This window comes from Bombyx mandarina, chromosome 08, assembly GCF_030267445.1.
Source record: "Bombyx mandarina strain Sakado chromosome 08, ASM3026744v2".
NCBI lineage: Eukaryota > Metazoa > Arthropoda > Insecta > Lepidoptera > Bombycidae > Bombyx > Bombyx mandarina.
Window position 1 is genome coordinate 9536263 of NC_143215.1, and position 13822 is coordinate 9550084.

The following is a 13822-nucleotide window of genomic DNA, read 5'->3' on the forward strand; positions in this document are numbered from 1 at the left end:
AACAAATGTGATTTAACAAAATGCCATCGACCGTGTGCTTCGGTGAACATGGCAGGCCCCAGTCGGATTGTGGTTCTCCGACACATGTGGTGTGGTCCTGATAACATTTCAGACACGACTTTTAGCCTTTCTGTCTTTCAATTCTCTTAACTCTCTAACTAAAGGTTGGTTTTGAACACTTTTAGCGTTTATATGTTACTTTACAGTTTTTTTTAATGTTACATTAACATTGAAAATATGTTTTTAATGTTGACAACTTCAAAAAAAATAAAAAATAGTTTTTAAATTACTCGTCAAATCGGGCCCGCTTTGCTAGCCGTTCTTTGATTGAACTTTGATCCGACCGCTACCAAGCTTCCTAGGATAATCCATTAGGCGAAATAATCAGGCTTGCCTGTCTGGTCCAGCTGTTTCGAAGTCTATAGATAGCATGCAGACATTGAATTTTATAAATATTTAAATAATATAGATTTTATATTTGACTAAAGAAACAAAACAAATAAAGACCAACAACATTTATTACGGATTTTCTCTTGTTCTGAGATATGCTAACTTCGAAATGTCACAACAAAGACAATTAATAAGCAACGAACCTAATTAATATAATGAAGTTAATGTCGTAGCTTGACTCGATCGTCTGTGAAAATGGTTCTTATTTCTTTGAATGTTTACCTATTTCCTACATTTAAAAATGTCCAGTAATTTAATAAACACATTTCTGACTGAATTAGTTTAAAAAAAAAAACATGTAACAACCATTTCGATATTAATGTTAAGATGCATATATGAAGATTCAAGTACTGATGTGGACTGTAACTTTTTTAGCCCTTTAAATTTACATATATATTTATTTATATATGTACTGGTGGTAGGACCTTTACTGGTGGTAGGACCTTTTGTGAGTCCGCCCTGCCTATTTCTGCCGTGAAGTAGTAATGCGTTTCGGTTTGAAGGGTAGGGCAGCCGTTGTAACTATACTGAGATTTTAGAACTTATATCTCAAGGTGGGTGGCGCATTTACGTTGTAAATGTCTATGGGCTCCAGTAACCACTTAACACCAGGTGGGCTGTGAGCTCGTCCACCCATCTAAGCAATAAAAAAAAATAAAAAAAAATGTGACACCCATATGTTGGTTGGTACAAATGGATATCATGTCCAGGCTGATCTATTATCATGGACAAGACTGTTGTGGCCAATAAACATGACATAATGATAATAGTTCAGTATACGTGCGACAAATTTTGGTTGTCATCATGAAGGTGGCTTTGTGAAGGCAGGAAAGAGTAAATTGAAAAAATATTTAAAACCATTTGTCGAAGCAATTCTTTCGTGAGCGAGAGAAAAGCTTCGACAAACTTTACGAAGATTGTCTAGCTAGGTTCAGAGTCTGGTACAGAGAGAGATTCTTCTTGACACGACGCGTATTGTGAAGAGGTTTCTCACTCTGGAATTGGTCCTAACCACTAATAACTTCCGTGGCAGACACGGGCACCAGCGGTATTTTTTTAATATCAATTTTCAAAAACGTTGTATAGTTATTTCTTTTATATAGGTATTTTAGAATTAATAAGCGTATTAACAAATGTATATCGTAAATAATAATTATTATAAAACATGAGTATTTTTTATTTAGGCAAAAACATTTTAAGGCGAACTATACAGTTTCCAAAATAATTTTCTATTACGGAGCCAGCACGCGAACGCGCATACATTTCGTTGATTTAAGAGCTCTAAGTAAATAATGTACCTACGTGTGACACGTAAATTCGCGAGGCACATATGCTTCAGTATAAAAAAGTCCACTGTGCACTACGAGACGTGGAACGCGACGAAATGTATTATGGGACCTTTTCCACGTCGATAAGTAAATGTTACCCTTGTCCCTACGAGTTATGAACCCTCAACCGGAGGGGTGCACAGCGTGTTTTTCCCCGGGCACGATGCGAGTTTTTGGACGGATTACCTACGCGAATGAACTACCACAGAGCTAGTTATTTAAAATGTTTTTTTATAATTGGAAAAACTTTAAAATATAATAAAACAAATAAGATATAATAGACCGGACTTAAATATACTGCTTCCAAATACTATAATATTTTGTTACAATTTTCAGTATTTAAATCGGGTTCACGAATTTTTATAGATCCTGTTAATAATAACGTTGCTTCAAAACCTCTGCATAAGCAATTCTTGCAAGTCGATTTAGCCTACGGCTAAAATGTGTACGTCTTATACTGTGCATGTTAATATGCTCAACATAACAATATCGTGCCATGAAATTGATGATAATGAGTTCGAACTGAGTATTCGTGAGCCTATTTTTTATTATGTTAATTATATCATGAAATAAAAATAGCTGACATTTATAAATTTGCGTAATAGTGCTGTAGTTGTACAGGTAAGTACCGACATTCTGTCTATTTCTGCGGCAAAGAAGGATTCCAATTTCAAGAGTGGGATAGCTATTGAAGCATATATATCTTGAGCCTCGTGTCTTATGGTGTCTACAGGCTTCAATAACACCAAATGCCAAAACTGTCCAATGTTATAAAAACATATTTTAATGCATTTTGCACAGCGCCCAATTTAGCACAGTTATTTATAGCAATTTTTGCAGAGGTCCGGGTGAAGAGACGGTTTGTCATATACGAGTATGATCGTTTTATTTATCGGGTCAACGAAGTATGCACTGACTAAGACGACTTAACAAACTAATATTGTTACCGCTTGGCGTAGAGTAATTTTTCTCTTTCAGCTTCGAGAACATCTTCTATGTTGCTTTTGGTATTTTATTATTGTACATTCATTGTAATAAAACACATTCTAAATGAAGATTTATTATAAGTACAGCAGAGCATTAGTTAAAACTGAGATATTCCATCTTCATTATGAACATTTTCTCCGTTTTGAAATGAGCATAGAGCACAATAATTTAATGATGTTATTTTCCTTGATGAGGCGACTACCTCATCTGTGTATCTACGAAACTAAAAAACAAGCTATCGTATTGTTTATATACGTAGCGTAATTGTGATCTTAAGGAAATAAAAAAAACGGTAATTCAAGCCTGCGTAAGCTAACTTATGATGTGCTTCTGAACAATTTAAGGTTTAAACAGAAAATCAGGTTTTTTTTTATTGCTTAGATGGGTGGACGAGCTCACAGCCCACCTGGTGTTAAGTGGTTACTGGAGCCCATAGACATCTACAACGTAAATGTGCCACCCACCTTGAGATATAAGTTCTAAGGTCTCAGTATAGTTACAACGGCTGCCCCGCCCTTCGAACCAAAACGCATTACTGCTTCACGGCAGAAATAGACAGAGTGGTTGTACCTACCCATGCGGACTCACAAGAGGTCCTACCACCACTAAGCGTATGCGTTTACCAGATATACGTTTGTATTGTTTTAATATATGCTTCAGCGAAATACTATTAATATGTGAAATTTTCACGACAGATCTAAATATATTATGTTCTGTAGGTAGTCAAAGAGCCCTCGGGTGTCATCCGGAAATATTGATTGTACCTGTTGTGCGCTCAAATCGAGAGTGAGCTAACCCCTGCTACGGTTGCAATAATGAAAATTGGAAATTACTACTTAATTACAAATCGACCTTTTTCGCTGAGATCAAATTGTAAAGTATGATTAAAACGTGAATAAATTTTATGACATGGACAGTAGGCATCGGTTTCACTATGACCATAACTGATGACTCGTTACCATTAGGTCAGCCGTATGCTCGTAAATGTAATTGTAAATGAGATTTAAAAAAACACTCTTCAAACTAAGCAGTTTATCCGAAATTACAAGTTTTAAAATATCTTTAACCCAAGAAACATTTCTAACAAATTTATAAGTCTTTAATTTCAGGATGATACCAGAGACAAACCGTGCCTTAATGTTTACAACAAAACAAGAATCTTGGTAATAATCATGGCGACCAATTAACGCTATCAAAGTATCTCAACTGGAATCTTCTCTTACGAATCATTTCAATATACCAAATAATATAGACCTGTCTAGTACAACGATACAAAGTAGACGTTGAGAAGACTCGAAACTGTGATATAATTTAAAAACATACCACAAAACAGGCATTGTCACAAACACTGTCAAGTTTATAGTTTCAGAGCAATACATACGTAAGGATGTTAAGCATTGACTTTAAGCAATGCGATTTTTTATACTTAGAAAATATTAAAAATGATATGTAGATAGAAATCGTTACGATAGTATTTTTGTTGTTGTTGTTAATTCGTCTACATCTGAATTCAGCACTAACTGCCGTCAATTTTTTTTTTTTATTGCTTAGATTCGCGGTCGAGCTCACAGCCCACCTGGTGTTAAGTGGTTACCGGGGCCCATAGACATTTACAACGTAAATGCGCCACCCACCTTGAGAGATAAGTTCTAAGGTCTCAGTATAGTTACAACAGCTGCCCCACCCTTCAATCCGAAACGCATTAATGCTTCACGGCAGAAATAGGCAGGGTAGTAGTACCTACCCGTGCGGACTCGCAAGATCTCCTACCACCAGTAATTAAAAAAATACTGATTGGCATTTACGTTTCTTTGTACAGAGATAGAATTTACAGCAAGACGAGTTCTGGTAATGTTTAGCTTGGAGTTTCGTCACTGCCTTGAAGACTGATAGTAGTTTTAATTAAGTGATTATTGTAATTTCAAATGGCGACTGCGCATTGGAAAACGCAGCGGCGGTAGATCTCCCATGAGAAAGACCGAAAAGTCAGATTGTTATTGCTAAAAGTCAGATTGTGCAGGAATGGTCGTTGTGGCGTATCTTGAGGGAGACTCATGTCCAGCAGTAGAGGTTTGTGGGCAGATGATGACTATGATTATTATAATCGATTTCAATTTTGTTTGAACAGAAGAAATTTATAGAGTATTTAACATTATACTTTTGAATGAAGCTGTACTTTACCCGAATTTCTTTAAAACGTTTCCTGTGTCTACCGCGAGATAAAACTTTTTCAATTTCCAAACGCGACTCGAAAGCACTTAACACCAAACAATGTCTAAAGTCTTTTTGAATTATATTCTCTAAGAGCCTTTAAAGTTGCTTTCATGTAAAGTTTCGGTTAATCCTTTTGTAGAACATCAACTTTATGTCGGATGTCTGTATCAGTTAATTATAATTCTTTCTAAATGTTTTGGATTTTTTTTGGCACTTTTGTAAATGTAATATCGTCTCATTTATTCAACCTTAAAGACATATGACTTCTGTAGTCAATGTCACGATTTAAATAATATTAAGTTATTACTAAACGATTTATTATCAAATTATGATTATCAAAGATAAAACTCAAGACTTTCGAATAATAAATGGTTAGAAGAAATAAGTCGCCTACATTATACAATTCAAGCGAATAGCTGCTATTTAAAAAATCAATATTAAGATTAGAAAGTAGTTGCTTTTGAATTATTATTATTTAACCAAAGAATTCTCATTGAGAATTACACGAAAATGTATTCAAGTCCCAATAGATTCGAGTCCCTTAAGTGCACTGAACAGTAAAGTGTCTCTCGATTCCAAACTCCTTGTTGACTCGTAAAACTGAGTTTGTCGCCTTCTATTAACGTACGTGGAAACGAGAGAAGAGAACTGCGAATAAATCACACGAGGCCCTTTTTTAAACTGCGGGGTTACCTTGAAAGCCTCCTTATTTAAAGCCAAACTCGTTAAGCGTCGTAAATTCAAGGTAATCTCACGGAATTTTATGAGAAAAACGAGATTGCCGTGAAATCCTGACTGCAAATATTAGTTGAAATTGAATTTTAATAACTTTTCATTATAATGTCTAGACGAGAAGTTTGTGTTACAGATAGCGTTAATAGATTTGGATTAAGGTTTTATCATAAATAACGAGAATGTGCTATTTTATTCGATTTTCGTTAGCCAAAGTGAAACTAATTAGTCTCGTGTTTATCTATATATTAATACGTGAAGCAAAAACTTTGTATCCCTTTTTACGAAAATTGCGCGGACGGAGGAGTATGAAATTTTCCACACTTATACGCAATATAGAGAAGAAGTGCACAATGCTAATATTTTTTAAAAATGATGCATAAAAGATACATTAAATCAATAAAGAAAACATTACACACACTACATACCATGTATTTGACGCACACACGCATGCATACTATTTATTGTCAAACTTTTGTTCTTGACGTCTGTGGTCAAATTGAGAATAGATTAAATATTGTTTATCTTTATTAATATTTTTTTATAGAGTAGCCTTGGCGAAATTTGTCATTATAGAAGTATAAAATACAATCATAATAGTGTACAAGCTTACAATTCCAATTAATTATGGTCGAATTTCGACTACTGCGGGACCTCTAGTTACTTTAATTTTATAATTTTTGACGCTTTGTAAAATATTTATATTTTTCTCAGCCAACGACGACCTACATGTTATTACTCGTTTAAGTTGAAGTTTGAATATTACACTAACTACTGTCTAATATTGTAATCATAAACGAATAGATAAAATAAAACAGTTCAATGCGTTTTTCACCTCGGTTGGTAAATCGATTTTCTTTTTTTTTATACGTATTGCGAGTGTGATTATTTTGGAACATACTTCCCACCCCAGCCTCGAAAAAATTTGGTTGAATTTTGACATATGGGCGGATATAAGCATAGCATATAAGAAAAAGGCGGTAATTTTGGATTTTTTTTATTGCAAGATTTTGTTCTGTTTAGTTATATTATTTTCAAGTAAGACATTTTCATCATGATCATTAAACAGAAGCGATAAGCTTTTATGATGGGAGTATGCTAACTTAAAAACGATCATAGCAATAATAATATTTGGATTACCACAAAAATCACCATATATCCCTACATTATACCCAAACAAAATCCGTTGTCATTCAGCTGTGACAATTCAAAGAAATTCAATCGGCAACGTACTCAAAGGCTAATACCGATTTCGTATTGGGTAGGGCAGGCCCTTTATTTGCACAAACGCTTCGTCATGCTGCGACGCACCCAGCCAGCTACAGGGCACTATAAATTCAAGCTATTGGATATGGTAATGCATTGCCGTTTCCTTCGATATGGGCCCGTCGAAATAATTTATACGCTCTCTGGTAACACTTCACTAAACTTTCACCCGATATAGAATCTCATGCCAGAAATTTATTGCTTTGATGTGCTTAATTAAATTACGCTTCGTTAAGTTACGTGATCGTTTATGAGCTCCTATATATTTAAACATATGTTTAATTAAAGTTCTACATGACACTTTATCAGATTACATTAGTGATTCTGTAAAATTAATAATAATATAATAGGTTTTTTTTTTAAATATCGCCTTACTAATGCGTATCATTTTTTCGAATTTCGAATTTTTCGAATTTTCATTTAAAACTACACGTCACATAGACAGGGGGGGATGATGAAACAGTATGCAATCGGGTTAACGATGTGCAATCATCTGCATTTCACTATCTAACGCTGAGACACTGCCTTCATTATTCAAATACATGGAGCCTTCGCGTAGCCACTTTAATCAACGAAGTATAGGTATAGGTCATCATTTATATGTAGTTCTTTTTTATTGTTGCTTAGATAGGTGGACGAGCTCACAGCCCACCTGGTGTTAAGTGGTTACTGGAGCCCATAGACATCTACGACATAAATGCGCCACCCACCTTGAGAAATCAGTTCTAAGTTCTCAGTATAGTTACAACGGCTACCCCACCCTTCGAACCGAAACGCATTACTGCTTCACGGCGGAAATAGGCGGGGTGGTGGTACCTAACCGCGCGGACTCACAAGAAATCCTACCACCAGTATTTCACCAGTTTCGCATTATTAAATTGTCTTGAAATACGATCGAACTCAATATACATAAGGAAACAGGATATAGGATTTCCGGAACGAAGAAACGTCTTTTGCCTAAATAATAGATCCATTGCCCAGTGTGCTCTTATCGAGTGATACGAATGTAAAGCCTTGTTCGGACTAGGCGAGTATTTTAGTCGAGTACCGAGTAATTTAGTGGCTAAATGTGTCTGAGCACCAAAAATTTAGTCGAGTAGGTTAGTAAATAATTTAGTCAAGTCAATCCATTTTGTTCTATTTTTTCGGGTGAGTAGCGAGTAGTTTAGCCACTAAATTACTCGGTACTCGACTAAAATACTCACCTAGTCGAACAAGGCTTAACGGCATTCAAATACTGTTACTACTTTTTTAGTAAATTACGTATTTACTGTTCATTTACGTACTTATCACATGCTTACGAATAATTTCCGCGACGAAGTAATATCTGCGTGTAATAGGAAACAATCCTGAACAATTTCTAGAAGAGAGTGGGGAGTACTTTCGTTAGGACGTAATGTTCCTTCCTCTAAGAGAAATCTATCACTTTTTACCGCAAAGCAGTCATTCACTCTGTTTTGAAATAGAAGATGGCTGTTATCACAAAGCAAATAAAACGTACACATTTTGAACACCTATAAAGCTAGCTAAACAACGCGTGGATAGAGAATAAATTTCATTTGATTATAAACGGAATATAATTTCAATCGAATCAAAAATGTTAATAATTTTTTTATTTATTGCTTTGATGGATGGACGAGCTCACAGCCCACCTGGTGTTAAGTGGTTACTGGAGCCCATAGACATCTACGGCGTAAATGCGCACCCACCTTGAGATATAAGTTCTAAGGTCTCAAGTATAGTTACAACGGCTGCCCCACCCTTCAAACCGAAACGCATTACTGCTTCACGGCAGAAATAGGCAGGGTGGTGGTACCTACCCACACGGACTCACAAGAGGTCCTACCACCAGTACAAAAGTTATATTAATAAAAGTTCAACGAAAAATCTACCAGTTTTAAGTTGCAAAAATGAATGGAAAGAATTAAAGGGAATAAAAAAATAGAATGATTAAAAAATTAAGGGGAAAAATTATAAAATGGAACTTTACGTTAAAGCCGAAATTGGTTTAAATCTTATTTCACATCGTAATTATTGTAGACAGCCTCTTTAGACATTTGCAGGTGACACTTGTGATTCGAGAGTTAACCTGAGCCTAAATTAGTGTAAGAGTAATAAAAATAATTTATAGGCTAATCTGAATCCGTAGGTAACTACAACATATTTTTTAAATATCAAACAATGCGTTCTTCTAAAATTGCTTATGTATTCTTGTCATGAAATATCCATTCAAAGTAATATTTCGTAGGTAAAATTTCTGTTGAATTACATGATGCTCCAGTACTTTATTAGTAATCTATGTAGTCTCGACTTGATTCTTGATTAACACACTATTATCTTAGTTATTTATTGGTGGTAGGACCTCTTGTGAGTCCGCACGGGTAGGTACCACCACCCCGCCTATTTCCGCCGTGAAGCAGTAATGCGTTTCGGTTCGAATGGTGGGGTAACTATACTGAGACCTTAGAACTTATATCTCGAGGTGGGTGGCGCATTTACGTTGTTGATGTCTATGGGCTCCAGTAACCACTTAACACCAGGTGGGCTGTGAGCTCGTCCACCCATCTAAGCAATAAAAAAAAGAAGCTAATTATAAAAATATTCAATGCTCATCCTTATTTCGCGGCGAAATCTTGTCTTACCTGTCGCGAGGTGTTAATGTAATAGAGACCTAGCTAAAGCAACTAAAGGCCTAACATCATATGAACCATAAGTCTAATGCGTTGGTCTGACCAGGTTCACACGACCCTCGATTTCACCGTCTTCAATGCTCTTAGAGTAGCCGAATTTGTTAAAAACGGATGACTCTAAATATTATATAATTAGCGATTACACCAGTTAAAAACGGATCATCTCGATATTTAATTTGTTCTTAAGAAAATGCTTCACGATTTGATTAATTTACAGTATTTTAAATGAATTTATTCTAGCATTCTTTAAATATACAAACTAGAATATTTTTTCCTGGCTACTATTGTTCTTAAGAGTAAAATCCATTTTAACGACCAATTACAAATATAGTGTACGCATATATTTCAAGTACATTCAAATTATTTGTCCCAAATATAGGACGTACTCATTCTATGTTGCTGTTATAGAATGAATATATATCTCAAGAACTCAAACATAAATGACAAATCCAAACCCAAAATCCCTCAGAATCAAACGAGACAGCGAGCATTACTCAGTAAAATTAAAAAAACCTGAACAAATACGTACAGAATATTAAATGAATCTCGATCCACGACCATTAAAACGGATCAAAAACCCATGTTCGTCCCGAGTTTCATTGTGAGAATTTCGTTGGCAGAAATACGAAAGTCAACCTCTGTACGTCCATTCAATATCACTAAAATTACAATTTTTGTAATAAACTCAATAGTCATTGTTACTGTAGATTATCTTTCATTTCTCGACTAAATAACGTATCAACATTAGAATCAATAAATCGAACACAAAATCAGAAAACAGACAACGGTAATAAATTCTGAGATACTGATAGCTGAAGATATCTTTACATTACTAAAACCGAATCATTTTCCAATGCGACTATTACTAAATGCATTAAACACCTATATGTGATAACTATACTCTCTATTACGGTAAAAACTTCCACTTAAGTAACAACAACAACTGTAAATATGTACATGGTAACGAACCAATATTCTTGTAAGCTGGTACCGTAACACCATCCCTATTTGTGCCGCGTAGTAGTCATGCTTTCCTATTTAAAGAAGGGATAGCCATAACAAAATGCAATTAAAGTCGAATATTATGTTATGGAGTGGTCGGCGTCATTCACATTGGGATGTTTATGAGCTCCGAGAACCAACTTAAACCAGGTGCACAGTATTATTAATTACGCATTTCAAATAATACTCCCGAAAAAATATCCGCAGATCCGCCATCAACTCTTTATAGAATAAGTATTATACTTTCATACCTTTGGTAGATTTACAATGTCACAATTTACAATTTATTGCAAATTGTAACCATAAACCACCCTTTGTCTATTCAAATTCAATTGATATCAAACTAGAAAGGTTACAAATTTTAAATTTGGTATCCGAAATATGAAAACATCATAAGACTCTTACTAATAAAACTATAAACAATGCTTACTCAATTTACTTAATTATGATGACTACTGATCGTAAAGTATAAACCACATCTACTACACTTTGGTAAGAATAATAAAAAAGTCCGACTTACGACCAGTCCTCATTATTTCTGCCACAAAGCAAAAATGTTAAAATAGTCGATATAAGTATGGCGAATCGGTAAAGCTTACTATCGGCAACTGATATGTGTTTTCAGAAGTAGACGTTTTTAATCCAAACTATTGCAATCAGAACTAGGCCACACGTTTTGTGAACAATTCCTTTGTAGCCGTTTCGAGACCCGCAAAACTGTCTTAGCTATGAATTGAAGTAATGCACAGTAATCACTTTTAATATTTCAGTCCTATTTTAACGTATTAACCATCAATAGAACTATTTCTTGATTTTGACCTACATTTTCAGATCGGTAACAAAGATACTCAATTCTATTAAAGTAAGTAGTCTAATTCAGTGAATTTATTGAAATCTTACATCGTTTGAAATTCAATAAGTGTGGCTTTCAAAATAATTTGTTCTATATCTTCATTAATTCTACAACACTAGAAAGGTAGGTGTGGTTGGCTGTGTATATCCTTGGGATGTCTATTTCCGAAGAACGCAAGAACGTCTTTCGACACATTCCTGCTAATACTTTATATAAACAAAACTCAGTCATGCTTCGCTGTGATTTTCGCTGAATAAACGAATGGACTCTTTTGTTGTAACAATCCGAGCGTCAGGCGTCCTGCCTTGATGTTACTACATCGGAATCTTTCTAATTAGTGTCAACAACGACTATACAAAAAACTGACTAACACGATCGACAAAAAAAGTGACAATCGAAAGCATTGAACACGAACGAGGGCACTTAAAATTTAGTTATTCTACTATGTTCCTTTACATATTTTTTTTATTGCTTAGATGAGTGGACGAGCTCACAACCCACCTGGTGTTAAGTGGTTACTGGAGCCCATAGACATCTACAACGTAAATGCGCCTTGAGATATAAGTTCTAAGGTCTCAGTATAGTTACAACGGCTGCCCCACCCTTCAAACCGAAACGCATTACTGCTTCACGGCTGAAATAGGCAGGGAGGTGGTACCTACCCGTGCGGACTCACAAGAAGTCCTACCACCAGTTAAAATTACAAAGTCGAATTCAGGATTTAAAAGTTTATAGTTCCGAAATTACAATTTTCATTTCCTTATAATTCTAATATAAAAATCAATTGTATTTAATAACAATGATAGTATTATGTTAAGGGTACAGGAACTCCGGAGGAATATATCCGAATCGTGAATTATGTGATCCAATCGAGCGCCCCGCACCGAACCAAACTTGAGAATAATCACTCGACTACGAAAATATATTTTCTTTGTATAAAATGTACTCTGAGCAATGAATATCATTTATTCTTAAAACAAAAATATTGTTCTTATTTTTTTAACTTTTTTTTTGTTAGGATACGTCACTCGTTGTCAAGTGAACAAGCTGTCTTGAAAGCGACCATATTATTAATAATACGTAGCGTACCTTTACGGACGCGTTTCATTTTTTACACACCATTCATATTATTTCAATTTATTTGCAGATCGCGTACATATCTTTCAAATCCTTATTAAATTATATTTTTAATGTACTTTTAAATATGAATATTCTTTCTTGAGAAATAACGTGTTTCATTTAATTAATATGACACATTTCCAATACAACAACTATATTAATGAAAGCTGTAGTAAGTGATTTTAGTAACTATGATAAATTCTAAAGTGGTTCGAAAATTTTATGTATTGTTGAATTCAATATACACAGATTTCTTAAATGAATACAGTTAATTGGAACACCATTGCATTTCTTTTTTGCCTTTTTTATAAATTAAAATAAAGAAAATCCCTAAAAGTTTTCACTAAATCGTTTGTATCAAACCATTACAATTGAGTTTATTTTGCTTTAAAAATGCTGTTCACTATAGGTATTGACGAAGAAAGCTATGTTCCGACGGAGAAGTTCTCGTAATGCCGTAATTGCTAACGGCCTTTTAATTATTATTAAACGCTAATTTAGTAAATATTCCTAGTATTACGTACTCGTAAAGCTACCTATGCTAAAGTCATCGTTAAATATTTATTGTATGTAAGTTGTAACGTGGCACGTATGTATGTAGCACCTTTGCTAATAAATTATTCGCAATTTCACTTCAGATACAAGCCCTTTGTTGTACGCGTTACTTTTAACGACCTCTTCAAAGACGATGTCATGCATAAGGTATGTTATACGGAAACACAAAACGATTTCACATAAAACTTTACGACACTAAACATAAATATGTCATGGGTGTTATCGAACGTTACCAATAAAATACAACAACAACAACAACATGAAATTTTTAACAACACAACACCGAAAATAGCTTCTTTTGTGATCAATATGTATGTCCTTGACATTTAATCACATCCGTACTCTCAATACCTATTCATATCTCGTTATTTAATAAACACCCACCTCAGCGCTTCCTGTGGCTCCTCACTTTAAACCAAGTTCCGAAGTGGCACAAAATTTTCGCGAAACACTCAATAACCCGTTTGTATGTTTGTAATAATCTGAGTCACTGGCGTTTTCAGTCACTGGCGTAGTTTTCTTAGCGTAGTGCGGGTTCGTAGCGGCGTAGTGATGGCTACACGGTGTAGCGATCCGTAGCGCACGAACGTAGCAGTGAAGACGACCGAGTCGACTGTACGCGGCGC

At 34.9% G+C, this 13822-nt stretch overlaps 1 protein-coding gene across 9 annotated transcripts in view; it reads right to left on the reverse strand.

The window, feature by feature from the left end:
• Positions 1 to 13822, reverse strand: part of Liprin-gamma (liprin protein kazrin) — a 106919-nt gene extending 93097 nt beyond the window's left edge. For 5 of the 9 annotated variants that reach the window (XM_089729210.1, XM_089729211.1, XM_089729209.1 and 2 more), the window contains exon 1: positions 13581 to 13822. The gene's annotated coding sequence lies outside the window, so the exon portion shown is untranslated. The remainder of the gene's footprint in view (positions 1 to 13580) is intronic. The other 4 variants (XM_089729207.1, XM_089729208.1, XM_089729214.1 and 1 more) reach the window with 1 other exon arrangement.